This window comes from Mauremys reevesii, linkage group 11, assembly GCF_016161935.1.
Source record: "Mauremys reevesii isolate NIE-2019 linkage group 11, ASM1616193v1, whole genome shotgun sequence".
Taxonomy (NCBI): domain Eukaryota; kingdom Metazoa; phylum Chordata; order Testudines; family Geoemydidae; genus Mauremys; species Mauremys reevesii.
Window position 1 is genome coordinate 29,179,588 of NC_052633.1, and position 20,087 is coordinate 29,199,674.

Below are 20,087 nucleotides of genomic sequence, written 5' to 3' on the forward strand. Positions count from 1 at the left end.
GCAACAACCTCCATGGGAGGGATAGCTCAGTGGTTTGAGCTTTGGCCTGCTAAACCCAGGGCTGTGAGTTCAATCCTTGAGGAGGCCACTTAGGGATCTGGGGCAAAAATTGGTCCTACTAGTGAAGGCAGGGGGCTGGACTTGATGACTTTTCAAGGTCCCTTCCAGCTCTAGGAGATTGGTATATCTCCAATTATTATTAAACCATGGAGCCCATTCAGCCTTTTTTCACTGTCACCATATGTCTACTGGATGCTGCTGACAGACACGGTACTGCAGTGCTACACAGCAGCATCCCCTTGCCTTTGCAAGTTGGCAATGACGGTTACCAGTCATACTGTACCATCTGCTGCTGTCATGGGTGCTCCTGGCTGACCTCGGTGAGGTCAGTCGGGGGCACCTGGACAAAAATGGGAATGACTCCCCAGGTCATTCTCTTCTTTAAGTTTTGTCTAATGGAGAGTCAGTCCTGCCTAGAATATCAGGCAAGCCTACTAAAGAACCAGAGAGGCAAATGGCCGCTCCGGGTCAGAGCCCCAGACATCCTGCAGAAATGATGAGCTGCATGCCATTCTAGGGGGTGCTCCTGCAACAACCCCACCCATTGCTTCCCTCCTCCCCCACCCCTCCTGGGCTACCGTGGCAGTTATCCCCCCATTTGTGTGATGAAGTAATAAAGAATGCATGAATAAGAAACAACACTGACTTTATTGCCTCTGCAAGCAGAGATCAAAGAGGGAGGGGAGGGCGGTTGGCTTACAGCAAAGTAGAGTGAACCACCATTCTTCACTTGCTCAGCCTATAGCTGAAAATGGGAATCTGTGACAAGCACTAGGACAGAAGCACAGGCAGGACTGAATCTGTGTGGGCCTTTGGTTGACACTGATAAAATACAAAATGTCCCAGGATATGTATGTTGGGGGACAGTTCTAAATGGCAGCTTAATTTTTTTTATTTGCAGCAAAATGTAGAGGTCTAAGTATCTGATTGTGAGCCCTGGTAGAAAGGAGTAGGCTGAGGTAGGCGCGACCACGTGGTGCTGCTGACTGGGAGAGCAGCCTGAGGCAGAAGCCTCCAGCTGCCATGATATTCCAGGCAGGACTGAATCTCTATTAGACAAAACTTAAAGAAGAGAATGACCTGGAGTCATTCCCATTTTTGCCCAGGTGCCCCTGGCTGACCTCACCGAGGCCAGCCAGGAGCACCCACGGGACGATGATGATGGATATCAGTCCTACTGTACCGCCTGCTATCTGCAAGGCAAGGCAAGGCAAGGGAATGCTGCTGTGTAGTGCTGCAGCACCGTGTCTGCCAGCAGCATCCAGTAGACATATGGTGACATTGAAAAAAGGTGAGAAACGATTTTTTCCCCTTTGCTTTCGGGGGGGGGAGCAGAGGGGGGCTGACAACATATACCCTGAACCACCCATGACAATGTTTTTGACCCTTCAGGCTTTGGGAACTCAGCCCAGAATTCAAATGGTTTTTGGAGAGTACGGAAACTATGGGATAGCTACTGTTGTCAGTCGCCCCTCTCTCCGTGAGCATCCATTTGATTCTTTGGCTTTCTGGTACACTTGTCTCAGCTTCTTAAGTTTCACGCAGCACTGTGCTGAGCCCCTGCTATGGCCTCTGTCCATCATGGCCCTGGAGATTTTTTCAAATGTTTTGGCATTTCGTCTTTTGGAACGGAGTTCTTATAGACCAGATTCATCTCCCCATACAGAGATCAGATTCAGTATCTCCCGTATGGTCCATGCTGGAGCTCTTTTTTGATTCTGGGACTGCATGGTCACCTGTGCTGATCAGTGCTCCATGCTGGGCAAACAGGAAATAAAATTCAAAAGTTCACAGGGCTTTTCCTGTCTACCTGCCCAGTGCATCCGAGTTCAGATTGCTGTCCAAAGCGGTCACAATGGTGCACTGTGGGATAGCTCCCGGAAGCCAATACCATCTAATTGCGGCCACACTAACCCTAATTTTAAGTGGCAATGTCAATTTCAGCACTACTCCCCTCGTCAGGGAGGAGTACAGAAATCGATTTTAAGAGCCTTTTATATCGAAGTAAAGAGCTTCGTTGTGTGGACGGGTGCAGGGTTAATTCGATTTAACGCTGCTAAATTTGAGATAAACTCGTAGTGTAGACCAGGCCTTAAAGAGGCATTGATGTGACCTCCCTTGAAGAAGCCATCACTTGACAATGTGACTAGCTGTAATCTATACCTAACCTTCTTTTTCAGTTAAGATTATTGAAATCTTTTGGTTAGCCAACTTTCACATTATCTAGATGCCTCAGTTGAGGGCTCCTAGATCTCAGGAGAGCATATTTCTGATTTGTTCTTAGAAATGCAAATAAATGATTTTATTAAATTACCATGAAACTTTTGTTCACGATAGCAGACATCCAGGATCTACTTCAGTAAAAAACTGAAATGAACTCTACTCAAAGTTTTGCAAGTTTTTCCTCCAAAGATTAATGGCCAATGAATCAGGCATGAAAAGTAGCAATTTTATTCTTAATAATTGAAAATAAAAAAGTGCAAACATTTTATCTGAAGCAGCTGTACTATCTAACTTTATCATGTCACTTTATCAATGTCACTCATATAATAGCACCATAGCAGCAAAGATAGCATAAATTTCACGGCAACTCTATCTTAATTTTTAAAGTTTATTACATTCAACAGATGCATGCCTTTCTTTCTAAACATAGGCAGCACAGAAAATGAGATCAAACAATTTGTACTGGACCATGAAATGCATATTTTAAAATTAAAGAACATGAGATTATTTTCCTCCATAACCACCTTTTCACCTTTTCTATGTAACTCGTATTTCTCAATTCAATATACTCAAAATCTTCCTCCATTTCCTACTGGAGAGAGAGGCATTTAAATTAAGTAATGAGCCTGGTTTCAAACTCTATCTTCAGTTGTAATTATTGAACTCATTACATATCATTCAGCTTGGACAGTTAAATATTCATTCCTTGTAGTTTCTTATAGTGAAGCTTGTTGTTTTATCTAGTTCTGACTCCAGATGCTGTGCCTTTCATATGCATGCAGCATTGATTTCTTACCTTGTTTCATAGCAAAATAGACCATAAGTGTCAGAAGGAACCAACTGTAGCTTCAGAATGTTTCAGCACTTTGAACTACAGCTCTGTGAATCAAAGACTATGTGCAAACCTTTTCTTCTCTGCCAAGAACTGCCTCTGCAGGTGCTTATTCTTTGGAGCACATACTGTGCTGCCATGAGTCCTAGAGCCATCTAGAAAGTTGTGTGCACTCCCCATTACTGATCCAAATGTTCACAGACTCTAGCCACCTCAGTTCTTTCCCATGGACTAGACAGTGAGTCTCAGAATCTTCTCCTCCCAAGCCCGTGCAAGAATTGGAATTTTGTTAGCAAATAGTTATTTTTAGCATAAGCATAATGTGTAGGCAGGATTTTAAAGTATTGTTACTGGTCTGTTAGAGATATAGAATGATTAGATAGTTTAGCACAGGATCTGCACCATCTCACAGCTTCTCAGTGCATTGATAATGATGTGAAGTCTGGTTGCCCAACAATGTATGTCATGATAGAATAAGAGTGAAATCCTTTTCCATTGAAGTCAGTGGCATAACTCCCTTTGATTTCATTGCAGCCAGGATTTCACTCAAAGTATCTGGCAGACCAACTCACTGAATGCTTAAAGTGCCCCAGGACTGGGGCTGCTTAGTGTTTAATGGGGTTATATGGCTGGGCCTTCTTTGAGTGGGAGCATCTTCTTGAGGGCTCAACCAAATATGACCATTTTAAGATTTTGGTTTATGCTTTTCCCTCATACTAAAGCACTACAAATCCCTGAAGGTGTTGTCTTCCCCTGGATCACATCCAGAATGCTTCAGAAAATCTAAAGAGCCAATCCCAAGGAGCTTCATGTGTTTCCATATCAGTGAAAATAAACAAATTCCTCATTTAAAAAAAAATATGTACAGCCGTGAGACTGAGGCAAAGTCAGCACTCCTCTGGGATAACACAAGGAGCAGAGTGACTGACCTCACTTGGCCATTTTAAACTTGAAAGCAAAATGCATATGCACAGAGAGCTTTATTTGTATAGTCAGAATAACTGACAGAGGCATCTGATTAGCAGGCAAAGTTTTTGAGTGTTCAGTTCTGTGATAAAACAGTGTGAGTCAGGATTCATTGTTAATCAATCTTCCCTCTTTCAGGTCAGGGAAATCATTACATTAATCCAAAAGGTAAAATGGGATAAAATTTGAAATGGGCTATTGTGAGGTATTGGATAATTTTTGCTCATCAGTAGTGGAGAACCATGAGATTTTGAAGCAGGCAGGCCAACCTGATATGTCCCTTCTGCAGGAGCGTCCCCAGAAAATTTTTGTTACTTTTTATGATAGCTGTTGCCATGTAATTCATGTAAAGCTTTGAAACCCATGTACTTTTTGATTTAACTCACATAACAGGAAGGCTTAATGATCAGAAAAATCTGAGAGGTACACACTAAAAAGCCACACCTTAATCACCTTCATAGAAGGAACAAGAGATGGATTAAAAAGAGAAAACAAATAAACATGATATAGGAGAGAAAGCAATGCAAGAAATGAAAATGAGGACCTTGAGATAGAAAGATGAAGGTAAGTTCACCTGTAATTGTCAATGAAAAGCACTGCAGCTTAGGAAGTGAGCTTTAAATATTTACTAATGTATACTATTAAAGCTTGTTAGAAAATGGATTTTTTTCCTGGTGGTAAATGTTGACAAAACAAAGTTAGGTTTTATGAATTTCCTCTGGGGAAAAATTGATCCACCCCCTTTTTTAATTGAAAAACTGAAAAACAAAAGTTGTAAAGATTCTTTTTTTAATTGAAAAGGTAATTTTTTTCCACAACAACCTCTTTCTAAGTGAAAACACAGTTTTTCCTCTGAATATTTCTACAGAATATTTTTTTCAGCCAGCCTTATATTGTGATCATTTTACTGTGCTAAACTTTAAATCAAGGCACTTCATTCTTCAGCAAACAAAAAGCATGCCTTTATACAGAAGGCAATAGCCCTTTCCAGAAAACAACTCTGAATTAGCTGCTTTCAACTGCAGTGCAATGAATTGAAATTCAATAATGAATCAAGTACAAAATAATCATCTTCCCTATTTTAGTTTGTCAGGATAACCTTAAAGGTCCATGAAGGACATCAATAATGTAATTTCTTTTCAAGTAAGAAAACAATTGCTTCAATCCCAAAACCTCTTTTCACTTGAGAAATATAGTATTAATCAGTCACCTCTGCAGCATTAGACATCTAAAATGATTATATCCTTTTAAACTTACAAAACAAATGTAAAGTTTAGCTGGATATAATCTGAATTTTGGATGACTGGTAGATTATTTATTACTCCTACTACTCCCTATCTAGTTTGCGTTTTCTTCCAAGCTTTTTATTTTTGTTGGCAGAACAAATATCTACTCTTTCATAAATGAAAGATTGAAGAAAAAGAGAAAAGTCAAAACTGAGGAAAAACAAGCAACTTTAAATATATCATGCTGTTGAACATGAGCCATTTATTTCTTTCACTCAAGTTGACTTTAGATTTTTTTTTTTAAACTGCCATTATGTCTACTACACAGAGGTAAATCTCTTAAGTGGTTTCAATGATTTCTTATCAGCACCATTTCTGCTATTCATCTGACTGCTATTCAGAGAATCTAAGAGCAGCCAGTAAAGTAATTCAGGATCTTAAGTGATCCTGCATACTTCTGTCTCTCTGTGTATGCTTTTATAAGTATAACTCCGTAATCATTAATGAGCATTATTCATGTAAGTCCCCCATGTACAGTCATAAGGTTACATCTCTAAATTAAGGAGATATAATTTGATTAAGCCTTAAACTTATCTTGCGTATTACATGTACATCCACTCAGTTTCACTCCAAGTGCAGTTTGAGAGCTTACATCATATCATATTCTGTATATATCGTCTGCAAAAAAAATGAAGTTTTAAACAACATATGAAAACTGCATAACATCCTTTAATACAGTCAAGTGATATAACATTTGGCTTCTAAATTTTCTGCATTTTCCCCTTCCCCACTTTTCAATCAGTCTTTAGTATAGAGGACATTCTATTTTTGTTTGCCACATGGAGTCATAGTTCTCTGTTCCTAACTGTGCAGTTGGTTGCTGTGGAAATGGTTATGAAACTGGATGACCCAGTGCAGAAGTAAGGTCCATGATATCTTTCCTTTGTAGGTCATTGTTAGAAACCTAGACAAGGCTGGTAACAACTGAAAATTCTTACCATCTAAAGTGTTTTGTTTCCTTTTTCCTAAAAGGCAGTATATCTGTAGTATGTTGGCAGAAGCCTTTCTTCAACTCCTGGTGCACACCACACAACTTACAAAAAACTATCCCACATGGTACCCTTATTGGTAATTTTGGCAAATAGGCGAGGACTTAATGGGCATGGAGACTGAACTTCTGTGAGAAATAGATGGCCTTGTGTTCATTTAAATCTTGGCTGAGATTCCCAGCGAAGGTCTATGACATGTATCCTTCCCCGCATTTGTTCTGTGGAGACCTGTGAGAATATGGGGACTCTCATGCTGTCACTTAATATATTATACCTATTGTGGGTATAAGGGGCCTGAGTCTGACCTCACACTGATGTAACTGCTTTACAGTGCAGTTACTCTTGACATGCCCTTGTTTAAGGGGTTGAGAATCATCCCTAAAGGACTCCCACTGAGACAAGATCAATAGTAATACTGACCCAGAGAAGCGGAAGCCCTCTCATGTCTGATCTGACAAAGGATCCCAGTTTGAGTCTTGGTTGCAATGAACATGCTGCAATGGCTTCAATGAACATGCATACGCACAAGCATGCAGAGGAGTAACTGGTTAAATGTGGCTTTTGACTGGCCTCTGTTTGGCAGTTGTAAGATTGTCAATCTTGTATGTTATCCCAGCACAAAATTCACTTCTAATATTTTTTGAAGATGGCTAGGATGCCACCAGCAGCTGATAAACTAGAAAGGAATAAAGATTTGTTTTTTGTGTAACAACTTTAATACCAGACAAAGAACAGACAAATATATGGCCTACTACAGAAGCAGATTTATTTCCTAACACACTCTTAATTTCAAAGATTTCCTTGAGATAGAAACAGATTTTTGAAAATTGGGTCACATGCCATGGGAGTATATTGTTTGCTGCTGCAATAAAAGAAAGAAGGCTCCTACTGCATTATAGAATGCATAATTAGCACATAGTCTTTGGGCTTGATTCTCCTCTCACATGTGTGCAAATCGGGAGTCACTGAAGTCAATGGAGTAAGCAATGTGAACAACTGGAGCGAGAGGAGAATATGACCCTTTCTGTCTGAGATAGTTGTAAGGACTTTGACTCTTATTGGAAAGACCTTGATACATGTTTGTGTTTGTTTCAATATAAGTCCTTACCACCAAACTGTCCCCAAAGGTTCTTTATTCACAAAAAATTCCTCTGAAGTAGGATTTTTACAAGGTTCATTTAGCTGCAAATCTTAGTTGAGCGGTCAGAGCTGTTTGAAAGGTCAGCAACAGCTATAATAAAAACGCTTGATTTCCAATCTGGCTTGCTTGCCTTAACACATAGAGAATCAGTTGGAATATCTATCTCAAAACAAGGCTGTGAAGCTGAGTAATGTTTAATAATGTTTTTTTACAAAATTGTCAGACTTTGGTTTTCTTAAACTTAGGAAAAGTGCCAAAAACCAACTGATGTGTTTTCAGAGTTCATAACTTTGGCTTAGAAAGAATCCCTTTCTAACAGAACAAGTAAATTTGGAATTCTTTAGACATTTGTAGATAGAATTGTATGTTCTTTGCTTTCTTTAAGTCAAAATTTAGAGGAATTCCTGGATAAAATTCCTTTTTGTGATTCTTTTGCTTTAGTTTCTTATATAATGTACTTTATCTAATTATCTGTTCATTCATATTGTATCATCTTTGCATTCCTGCAAGACAATTCCATGGGATCTTTATTTTTAAGCTTTTTATGCTGGCATTGTATTGAAATGGGCACCAGAAAGATTATGAAACAATGTATTTTGTGTAAAAAGATGAATTATCTGTAGGCACAGTTGTGACCCATGTTGCATACCAGAGCAGGGCAATAAGAAATCAAAGACAATTAGCTTACTTGCCTATATGAGCTACTTGTATTACTGGTCACAGCCCAATGGGGGGGGGGACGGGACGGGACAGCTGTTGTGGGGCCACTTCTCCTGGTGGACAAGAATGGCAGGGCCGGGTGGATAGATCCTTCTCTCTGTTCTTCCCAAAAAGTTCAAGCCTGGGCATCTGAGCCTGTGGGAGTTGTGGGGATGGAGAGAGTAGTTTGCACCAGATATAGAGCAGACCCTGGATATTTCTCCTTTGGAGCAAGGGGGAGGTAGGAACTTGTGCTACCCCAGAAGCAGTCACTATTTCTCTTACTTATCACTTGTGGCCATCAATAATAACACTGAATTTTAAAAGCCTTACTTATTTTCAGTGGGACTACTTGTATAATAAGGTACTACTTAGCATAACAAAAGGCAATAGAATCAGGCCTATATATTCCTTGATTGTGGCTGGAGGGCATATCCTTCTGGTGATTCAAAGGAATGAGTTCTTCCATTTTAAATGGTTTTGACAGAATTGTGTGTGTGTGTGTGCGCGCGCATGTGGCGGGGGAGGGGGCGCTTATACTCAGTCACGGTGACTCCACTGTGAAACCGTACAGATGGATGACTTATTTAGCACATAGGAATCAAGATATGATCTGAGAAATCCGGCTTTATCTGCAGCTGATGTTGTGCGCACACACCATATTCATTACATAAAAGTGCTTTCCGTTACTATAGGCGACATTGTCTTCCCTGGGGTCCCTTAGCGGTTTGTGAGTACAATCCACTGACTATACCTAGTGCTAAAGCAACTAAGCTATTTTGCAGTCTTTTGGCATGGTTTGAAGGTCTCCATTTCACTGTGAGCAAGGATGGCAGATTCTGGCACTAAGCCAGGCAGGACATATATTATTCCACCTCCCTGAAGGAGCAGGGTCTATAATCCCGTACAGAGCTGCCCTGGGGCTCCGCCACCTTTTTGTTTTCTTTTTCCAGTTGTTTGCTGTTACCTGCGTGTAGGAACAAACCCAAGAGCCTTGGAATTGTTGGAAGTAATGGCCTCATGCAGTGTGAAGAGACATTGCAGAAGGTACTCCAGTGAGGCTTGCTGGATAGGCCCTTGCTCAGAAATCAAGAACTTTCCACTGATTCATTATTTAGGGTGGCATAAACTGACTTTCACATAGGCTTGCAGGTGATATAGAGAAGGCTACTTCTGTTCCTTAACTCTCTTATCAATACTGTTCTGTCTTTCTGCGCTCTTACCTCTTGTCGTTTCCCCACCTTATATTTCTCCCTTCCATCTTTCCATCTAACCTGTGTTTAACCTTTCCCTGCCATGGCTACTAGAATGCTGGTTCTCGCTGAGATGAATTAGCTCTCCTGATGCCAGCAGTTGCTTGCAAAAGGTCAAATTCTGCCTCTTACACCTTTGTGAACTGATTGAGGTTGTACAAGGGGTAACTGAGGGTAGAATTTAGCTGAAAGATTTAAAGGAGATGCTACTTTGGTGCAGTTTAGGACTAATTAAAATTAGGAGTGGAAGATGTTTCACTCACAGCTAGAGACAAGACCAGGAAACCATCTTAAAAACAAAAAATATTGCACATAAATCTTAATATATAAAATTGGACCAGTTTCCAGTAATCACTAGAAACCAGGCAGATTTGTCTGAAGTACAACAGTATGGTCTAGCAGATAAGGCACTGTACTGGGAGTCAGAACACGTCAGTTCCACTCCTGGCTTTCCCTCTGACATGCCATGTGACCCTGGACAAGTCACTTCACCTCTCTGTACCTTTATTTCCCCTTCCACTGTTTTTCAGTCTTGTTTATTGAGGGTGCAAACTCTTTGGGCAGGGACTTTCTCTTACTATATTTGTGCAGTGCCTAGCATAATGGGGTCCTGATCTCAGATGGGGACTCTGTGTGCCTAAAATAGTTGCATATTTTGTGTTTATTTCTGCATATAAAATGGTTCTTACTCTGTTCATATTTCCTTGTAATTGAGTTACGTTTCTTCTTCAAAGCATCCCAGCATAAGAATAAACCATGATAGTCTTGATTGCATTGGCCTTTTCTAGGCTTTCTTCTATTTGAAGTGGCGTATTTGTGGACTAAGGCAGGTGTTTGCTTTTGGGAAAGAAACAAAGAAGAAACTTTATCCATAAAGTTTCATTGGTTTGAAAGACAAAATATCTGCTACACTGTGAACCTGCTTCAGTACTAGTGTAACTGTAGGGAGATCTCTTCTTCCTCCACATCAGGGCTGCTCTTATCAGTACATGTCAAAAAGATTTGTAGCATTTGGGTGACCAAAGGAAAATTGAGCGATTAAAAGCATGTTAGAAGGAAAAGTCTGAGAAAACCAAGAACTTCTTGATCTTAAAAATCTAATACATTGGACCTCAGGAAAAGACTAATTAGGCAATCAAAACAAATATTCATTTTTTTTCAAGATATGTTTGGTAGCCATGAGGCCTCCAGTCCTACAAGCTGTTCCCGGTAGACTCTGCAGGGACTGGCCCACATTGAGCAGCTTGTAGGACGTAGGGCTAGGTTTGCATGTGAGGGCAATTCCATGCTATAAAGGGAAGATTTAGGGCCTGATCCTTACTTTACTCACAGGAGCAGTCTCATTAATTTAAATAAGAATGCTTTAGTTCTGGTGAAATTAGAGTCAAATTTGAGCTTGTAACAGAAATCTAGTTAGGACTGTCGCTCTGGAGACAATATAGTTTCTCTATAATGGGGTGGCCAAACTTACTGACCCTCCATCCCGCATACAAAATGTTCAGAAGGTTGAGAACTGGGTGCACCTGCTGGTGTTTTGGGGCTTCAGCCCTGCAGAGCAGTGGTGTAGCTAAGGTTTCTGCCCTACAGGGAGGGGGGTCTTGGGGCTTCAACTCCACAGGAGGCACCTGCCGGGGCTTGGGACTCCTGCTGAAGCACCCAGCCCCAGCAGATGTGCCCCTGCGGGGATGAAGTCCCTGGACTGCCCTCTCCGCTGGGCAGAAGCCCCTGGCCCCACCATCCCGCCACAGGGCAGAAGCCATGAACTCCGCTCCCACCTGTCTGGAAGGTGGAGAATGGGTGAGGGGCATGATAGGCTGCATGAGCCACACTTTAACTGTAAAACCACCATAGTTTGGCCACCCTATAATTATGGCTGTCTTTCTTCTTCAGAAAATTTCATTTTTTAAAGTTTCAGATATAGATATTTATAAATATTATTTATGAATTCCAGTATAATTACTATGGTTGCCTTGTGTTATATATCCCCTAAGCACATATTAGGCCACCTGATTATAGATCTGAGCTTTTCCATAAGCACTAAAACTGTGGCATTTATTTAGTCTAGAGGAACCCAAGGGTACTGTATGCAAGTTGTAGTCAGATGTAGGACATGTATTTTTTTCTTTAGTATTGAGCTATGCTAAATAACTTCTATATTACATAAATTTAACCTTGTACTGATTATACTGTATGTCAAAGGTGATGTCTTTTTATACGGTCAGAGAACAGGTAGTAGTTAAGGAATGTCTGCTTTAGTGTTCCAAAAATGATTTCATTTGCACTCTTCATATTTTAGTTTCCAGGATGCTCATGATATGAGTTTGCAATGGAGCAGACATAAGGACATTAATGTAAACCATTTCTAAAGCTAAATTTGTTTACTTCAATCCCTTCAAAGCACCTCTTACCTTGGCCAAATAGTTATGGTTGATTCATTTCTGTCACAAAGGCCTATGCACTCACCCCTTCATTGGTAAAGCTGGTCTCAAACTTCAGTGACCCTCTGTTTCCATGATCTTTGCTTTCCTGGAATGGAAAGATCCTGCATAGAGGATCATCCACAGTCTGAATCTTTGATCTCAACGTGTTTTCCAAGATCTAATATTCATGAAAAATACTTCATTCACACAGACACTGAACCTCACATTTAAAGTGAGTGTTTATTCACATGATGGCAGAACCAAGGTGCCAGTTAAGGTGACCAGATGTCCCGATTTTATAGGGACGGTCCCAATTTTTGGGTCTTTTTCTTACATAAGCTTCTATTACCCCCCCGCCCCGTCCCGATTTTTCACACTTGCTGTCTGGTCACCCTAGTGCCGGTTAGAGTAAATTTGAAATATGAACATTTATAGCTCCAGCAAAGATTTTGCCATACAGCAAAAGTGCTTGGGGAGGAAAAGAATCTCAGCAACCGGTCTCCACTGACCCTACTTTATAAGATAGTCTCATAGGGCCAATTCCTGTCAGAGAGGAAAGTGCTACTTAAGTCAGTGTAAACTGCACCACTTTCAAACCCTGAAACACGTCTATTTCAAACTGAAGCTACAAAATCTCATTATTATTGACCGGTCTCCTCTCATCAATTTACCTAAAAGAAGTACTTCAGTAGAGCAGTAGTAAAAGCCCCCACCATCACCAAGACCTTATAGAGCACTGAGTTCCAGGCTGAAATAGTGCTGTAGGGAAACGAAACCTAATCAGCTCATAGTTAAACAATCTGATTAGCAAAGAATAAATCATTGGTTATAATAACCTTCAAAACAGACCTTGTCTTCTGGGATTCTCCTTCCAGTGTTGTAGTTTTCCATGCAACTGTATGGAATCCATCCCGTTATTCGAAGTGCCTGTATAATGTTGTCCTCCCCCTTCTGGGGTATGAAGTGTGATCTCCTAAAATAGTTGCCCCAATAATTCTCTCCCAATCTGCCCCTTCTTTTGATACTCTCTCTGTCTCGGGCAATTTTCCTCCTCCTTTTTGTCTCTAAACTTTTTCAGTATGTGATCTATTTCCATGGCCTTAAAAATCCTCCTCACTCCCCCTTCTAAGATCCCCTTCAATCTGGCATTGTTCTTTCTTGCTCCTCTGAAACCAAAGATGCTGATGACTTTTTACCAGACAAATATAAAGGTCTCTCTTCTTTCCTTGTTCACTTAGAAATTTCTGCTGCCTTGAATGCAGTTATGGTTTGGCAAGGACCTGGGGAGGACGTAATATTTGTCTTGAGTATTGCAACCTCTTGTTCATGGATAACATCTACTCTTTGCCTTACAGTTCATTGAAAATGTCACTACCAAGATAACTTCCCTCCTCCCCAGCTCAGATAACAGCTCTGTTCTTCAATTTCTATATTGGCATCTTCTTTTTTTTTTCTGCACCTATTAAGCTAGCTGACAGGTTCATAGCATACCATACTAGTCTGAGCACTGTTTCTCCAGCAGCTGTGAAGTGCAAACAAGGTTCAGTTGCACAGCAGTTTGATTTTTTTTTCTTTTTAGTGCTGGCTATCCATTTAAAATATGGACCTTAATTCCAATAAATAATATTTGTATTAAGGATAATTATTTTGAAAATTGAAGTTAAGCAATTTCCAACACTATTGGAATAGTCAGTTTTTTCTCAGTGTTTCAGAAAAGTTACCCCAATCACTACCCAGGTGATAACCTGCTCTTGCTTATATTTGCAGCAAATCTGAAATGTTTTCTGTCATGAAAGATGACACATTTGACCGATTAACTTGCTCTATCTACTAGCATCCCTAAGCAAAGTTGGAGCATTTTAAAATTCTCTGAATTTTGATATGGCTAATTCCCCTTATGCAAAGCCGGCAAAGATTATAGCTTTTTATAAAATGGGTAAAAACCTCTTATAAACTACTTCTAATCCTGTCACTCATTTATTGACTAGGACATTTATATGCTCTTGGCATGTATACCACCAAAATGAAGTAATTTTGAACGTAAGTGGTGGAATATAACCTGTGAGTCCAGGGTTATGCAATCATAATGAAGTTTCCTATTAACACTTAAATATGCGAACACTGGAAACATTGCCCTGGTAGGTAGATAGTCATATCTGAAGGTACTCGGCAGCTTACTGTCTTTGAAAAAAACTATTTATAATCCATCATGCCTATTCTGTGGTCACTGGAAATCTTTACAAATATCTTAATATGACTACAGCAAGTGCTCTTAAAAAGTTTCTGCCAGTTATTTATTATCACAGATGAATACACAGGACTCAATACTGTACCTACTCAGGTTCCTTTGTGAACTCCTGTGGCTTAAAAAGAAGCCCAAAGCAGATAGATCTCAATCCCCCAACATGCAGGAGTTCCTAGCTGGCATCAAGCCAGAAGAACAATTTCCTACACCAGTAACTTGTGGCTCCTGACATAAGGGTCATGATAGGAATAGGAGGAGGCATGACTGAAACTCTGCTGAGTTCTGGCATTTCCTGAATTGCACCGTGGGTTGGTAATTGAAACCATTGCACCAGCAATTCCTATTCACAGTCCACTGCATCTGTGGCGGATCACACTGTGGTTAGCCTTGCTCAAAGCAAGTCTAAGAGTAACAGTTCTGTGATCACCTCTGTACTGCTGAAAGCATTTTTTTACATGGGTGCATGGGCTATTTTGTCGGTGTGTAAAGGGACCATACTGATTAAGATGCTAGATGTCTCAAGTCTCAGGCAATGCCTGAGCTAAGATTTATAGACCTTTTAGGAGGAGTGTATCTGAAGGGAATGGAAAGTGAGAAAGGGTCATTGCAGGGTTGTGGAGCGAGGGGTTTTGACATCAGGGCTGAATGTAAGGAGGCATTGATATGAGTAGAAGAACATGAAGGGGCAATTAGTTGTGGGGTTTGGGCAAAGGAAAGGGGAAAATAGAGGTAGAAGTAGCTAGAATAGAGAGGGAGTCAGGAATCAGATTTTGCACTAATTAGTAATGATTTTTTTGTATAGCACTTTAAAGATGTAAAGCATTATGTAATTGCTATGATTTATCAATGAATATAGCTCTTTTTAGAAATTGCTGAGTGCATTTTTAAATGCAGAATGTTAGCAAAATTTGCTTAGTCAATCAAACCACCTTTGAATCTATATAACTCGTGCCCAGGGCCGCCAAGGGGCAGGGGGGGCGGCAAGTGGGGCAATTTGCCCCGGGCCCCACAGAAGCCCCCATGAGAATATAGTATTCTATAGTATTGCAACTTTTTTTATGGAAGGGGCCCCCGATATTGCTTTGCCCCAGGCCCCCGAATCCTCTGGGTGGCCCTGCTTTTGCCACATGATTTTCATCATGTATTTAACAGTTTACTGCATATAAAAGACTCCTAATTTCTGTGCAAATGGGACCCTGAGGAATGCAAGACAAAGAACAAGATTCTTTAATGTTTTACTGTGTTGTTATGGGACTTTACTGTATCTTCTTCAACAGTTAGCCGGACAGTTAGCCCTAGCGATCATTCACCATTTGGTCTGTTCCTGCGCAACCGCAAAGGCTTGATGGCTGAGAGTCCAACATCAGAACAGACTTGATGAACCCATGTAATAGGGTGGCTGCCCAATTTAGCATGTTGCATAACTTTAAGCATCAATGGACCTACTCATTAGCTTACAGTTAGAAAGGTGCTTAAGTAATTTGCTTAATCAGGGCCCAAGTTTGTACAGTATTTTTTCTTTTTCCTTTCTACGTATTTCATAAATATTCAATCGGTTCTGTAATACGGCAAAAAAGTAAACAGTTTGAAGGGAGGTGCCTGTCACAGTGTCACAACTTTATAATATCTCTCTGACAGTGCTTCTATATCGTGATGCTAACTTTTCTCAACCTAGCGCTAAAAATTTCCCAAATCTGGTTTAAAAAAAAAATCCCAGATAAGGTTTTTTACAGTGCTTCTATATCCTGGGAAATTTCCCCAAACCTGGGAATTTGTGAGTAAAATGTTTCAACTTGGGAAATCGGGAATTTTCATTCAAAACATTTTACTCAGATTTGGGGAAATTTCCCAGGATATAGAAGCACTGACTCTCTGCATGGTGAGCTTTCATTTTTTGTAGACAGTTTTAACAAATAGAATCATAGAATCTCAGGGTTGGAAGGGACCTCAGGAGGTCATCTAGTCCAACCCCCTGCTCAAAGCAGGACCAAACCCAACTAAATCATCCCAGCCAGGGCTTTGTCAAGCCTGACCTTAAAAACCTCTAAGGAAGGAGATTCCACTACCTCCCTAGGTAACCCATTCCAGTTCTTCACCACCCTACTAGTGAAAAAGTTTTTCCTAATATCCAACCTAAACCTCCCCCTCTGCAACTTGAGACCATTACTCCTTGTTCTGTCATCTTCTACCACTGAGAACAGTCTAGATCCATCCTCTTTGGAACCCCCTTTCAGGTAGTTGAAAGCAGCTATCAAATCCCCCCCTCATTCTTCTCTTCTGCAGACTAAACAATCCCAGTTCCCTCAGCCTCTCCTCATAAGTCATGTGCTCCAGCCCCCTAATCATTTTTGTTGCCTTCCGCTGGACTCTCTCCAATTTATCCACATCCTTCTTGTAGTGTGGGGCCCAAAAATGGACACAGTATTCCAAATGAGGCCTCACCAGTGCTGAGTAGAGGGGAATGATCACATCCCTTGATCTGCTGGAATAATAATGGGGGGGGGGAGGATTCTGTGACCAATGGCTTTCAGCTCCATGAGGAAACTACCTTGTATTGTAGAATCATTGGCCCAGATTTCCTCCAGTGCTCTGTCCTCCTTTTTTGGTGCTATAAAACCTCCCTAAATGGGTAGGAGGGACTCCAAAGCAATGTAGAGCTGGTGTAGGCCTCTCTCCAGATTTGCATTTCCTCCCTCCAGTCACGCCAAATAGAGCTACAGATCTGGGCCATTAAGAGTTTATTTGAGGTTGGTGTGTGATATTTGTCATTGACAGTTCCATAACTTTTGACTAGTGTATAAATCTTGATTAGCAAATTGATAAAGTTGTATTATAGTGCAGCCACGTCCATTACTGGCTCCACCTCTGGTGGCCCCTCTGACAGCTTGTGCATTTCCTCTGGTAGGATTGCAACTGGGTGGCTTCCAGCTACTAATGATAGTATGGCCAGGATAGGATAGAGTTGCACTGTAAACACATACATATGAGTGTTTAAATTCTACAGCCACGTAACTCCACTCACTGTAAGTGCTTCAGGGTAGAGGTTATCTTTCTGTTGTGTTAGAACAGTGCCTTGAAAAATGAGACTGGAGCATCTCGGTGTTACCACAGTACAAAAAATAAACAGTACCATAATAATAGCTCAGTTGACATGAGAAGACGCATCAAGCTCATTGTCTGATACATAATATAGTCTGTATGAATGATTGATTTTTATGAATTACTCATCAAGGAAAACCTTTGTCAAATGAATATATCTAATGTAGAGTGGCAGAATATTCATTTCAAAGGTTCATTTTTTCACTTGATTAGAAATTTATGGTTAGTACAGCTGACTGATACATTATTTTATGTGTGAATGTCCTGTAAAAGCATAAAAATCAGCATTTTCCAAAGCCACCTGAATGATAAAAAGAATGACATTGTGCATTTTATTTCCCAGTTGAACTTTACATTTTAAATGGAATTAGGCCCAGTCTTGAAACCATTGAACTCAGTGGGAGATTTGCCACTGACTCCAGTGACAGCAGGGCTGGACCTATCATGTTATTGAGTATTTACCAATTAACAGTGTCTTTTATAATCAGACTGTATATTCAAGATAAATGAAGTTTAACCAGATAATGGGCAATACATGGTTTAGATCAGAAGGTATATAAAGACTCTGAGTGAAATCCTGGCCCCACTGACATCAATAGCAAAACTCTTATTGACTACAATGGGATCAGGATTTCACCCTATGTGATGCGATGGTATAAAGCCTGTATCATCAGGTGGATGGGGTGACTGCATTATTCACTATTATTTTGAGTAATTGGTAAGCAAAAATGTCTGAGACGCCCTTTTTAGTGGACAAGGTAATTTTTTCCCCTTCACTAATGACACAAATGCTTAAAGACAAGGTAGGTGAGGTAATATCGTTCATTAGACCAACTTCTGTTGGTGAAAGAGACAAGCTTTTGATCTACACAGAGCTTAAGACTTTAACTTCAGAACAAAAGCCATTGCCTTTGGACTGAGAGACCAAGCGTGGAAACCTCTGCCTCAGAGGATAGTGTTTGAGAAAGCTGTGAAAGATTCGAAAGAGGGGCTTAGAATGGACGTTAGAATGTAACCTGAACTACAGCTTTCTCTCCAATAAAAGCTATAACAAACTGTCTGGAAGTAAATGGGCAGTCCCTCTTGCCTATTGAAATCACTGAGATTCTGCAGGTGCCCATCTGTTTGTATTCAAACTCAGGATCAGAGCTTGTCTTGAGAAACAACAACCACCTTTTAAAAAAAGTGGCTACTTCAAAGGCTCACAAAAAAGATGTGAAAAGTAAGCAACTTAAACCAGCCTTTGTCTTAACTGTAATACGTTTGTCTTGTGCTGATGCCGCATAAAAGATCAGTAAATCTTATTTCTCAGACTTCGCTACAAGCATGGCCCATTGTACTAACAAAAAGTGTATGAATAAACTTGCTTTGTACACATGTTTTCCTCATCACTCAGAAGAAAAAGTGATTACTCCTACAACTAGCAAGCCTTTATTCTCAGCTGCAGCAAATTAAAATATATTCTGTGCTGCTGATCTGCTTGAGTTCTCTTGGTGGTTTTTGTAAAATGAATCTCTGCCATTTGACAAAAGTACAGTCTGCTTAATGCATTTGGAAACGATTATGAAGTAAAACTTGTTTCCTACATGAAATAATGAGAATCTTCCCTAAGTGGGTTCAGATTGGAGCTGAGTTAAGACTGGCAGCTACAGATTTGTATGGATCTTCTTTCCATTTTGGATCTAAGGTGCTTTCACCTCATTGAGATTCAGTGGGAGCTGTGAAATCTGGAAAACTCATCTGAAACACCTAAATTATGCCTGGTTTCCACCAAACCTATAAAATTGGGAGCTCCCCCACTTCCTTCAGGATCATTTCTCCCACAGGCCCAAGTTTCTGATTTATCTTTGACTACCTCTCTCCCCCCAGCCCCTAGACAGTGGTTGGCTAACCAAATTGAGCCCTATGATTCCATGTCTAGCCAACAATCTCAGCCTTATTAAACACAGAGAAAAAGTATCCACTTATCAGTTACAATAAAGGGGTAGAAATGTCTCCCCATTTGGCATAGAGTCACTATAAGGAATGTACACAAGCTCTGCTTCCAGCTCCAGCATAAAACACCTGTCTGACGTAAGAACTAGGTAGATGGAGAGGACAGGGCTATTCTCTACTTACCAGGCCCCATAGAGAATCATGGGAAGCAGAGCATATATTAGAGTAGCCTTGAGACTGCTCTGTATTACAGCTGGGCCCGGCCTTTTGTTTCCTGTGTTGTATTGAAAACTGTAAAAACTACAAGACATCACTTTAAAACCTAAGGAGTTTACTAAGGAAGCACACAATCCAGAGTCAGTGTGCAGAAAGCCAGTGTAAAGTTGGGGACGGGGGGGTGAGTTTTGACTCTCTGTTTTAGGGAGCAGCCTGCTTTCTGTCTCTATTTTGTGGTTCGTGTGTATTATTCTGAATACTAAGAAATAAAGTAGTATTATGGTGCAATCTTCAGTGAGAGTCTTTTATGTTTCCATTGAATTTCTCTGTGTGTATGCTCTGACCAGAACGCTTCCCTCATGCCATTCCTGCCCCAAGTGCAGGAATATGATATGCAAAAATGTGACCAATCACAGTGTTCACACATTATGATTGGTTCAGCTTATGCGCAAAGCTCTCTGATTGTGAGATCAGAGAATTTGCTTGAACAGAGTCAGAATGGTAATGGCAAACTATCACATCAAGAATGAGAGATAGATTTAAAAAAAATCAAATATAAATTCAATGGGCAGTGGAACACATTTCCAAAGAAAAAGCAATATCAGACTCCCATTTTCATACAGGTGGGGATGAGAGTTAAGGTAGTTTTGACTATTTAACTGTGACGTTCTATACTTTCAAATATAGGTACCAGTTTCTTTATCCCCAAGGCACTCACTTCTC

The 20,087-nt window shown here is 40.5% G+C and overlaps 1 long non-coding RNA gene across 1 annotated transcript in view; it reads left to right on the forward strand.

The window, feature by feature from the left end:
- The window catches only part of LOC120374961, a 33,562-nt gene that overhangs the window by 3,496 nt on the left and 9,979 nt on the right, over nucleotides 1–20,087 (forward strand). The window contains exon 3 of the long non-coding RNA XR_005586367.1: nucleotides 4,475–4,645. This is a non-coding gene — a long non-coding RNA (uncharacterized LOC120374961). The remainder of the gene's footprint in view (nucleotides 1–4,474; nucleotides 4,646–20,087) is intronic.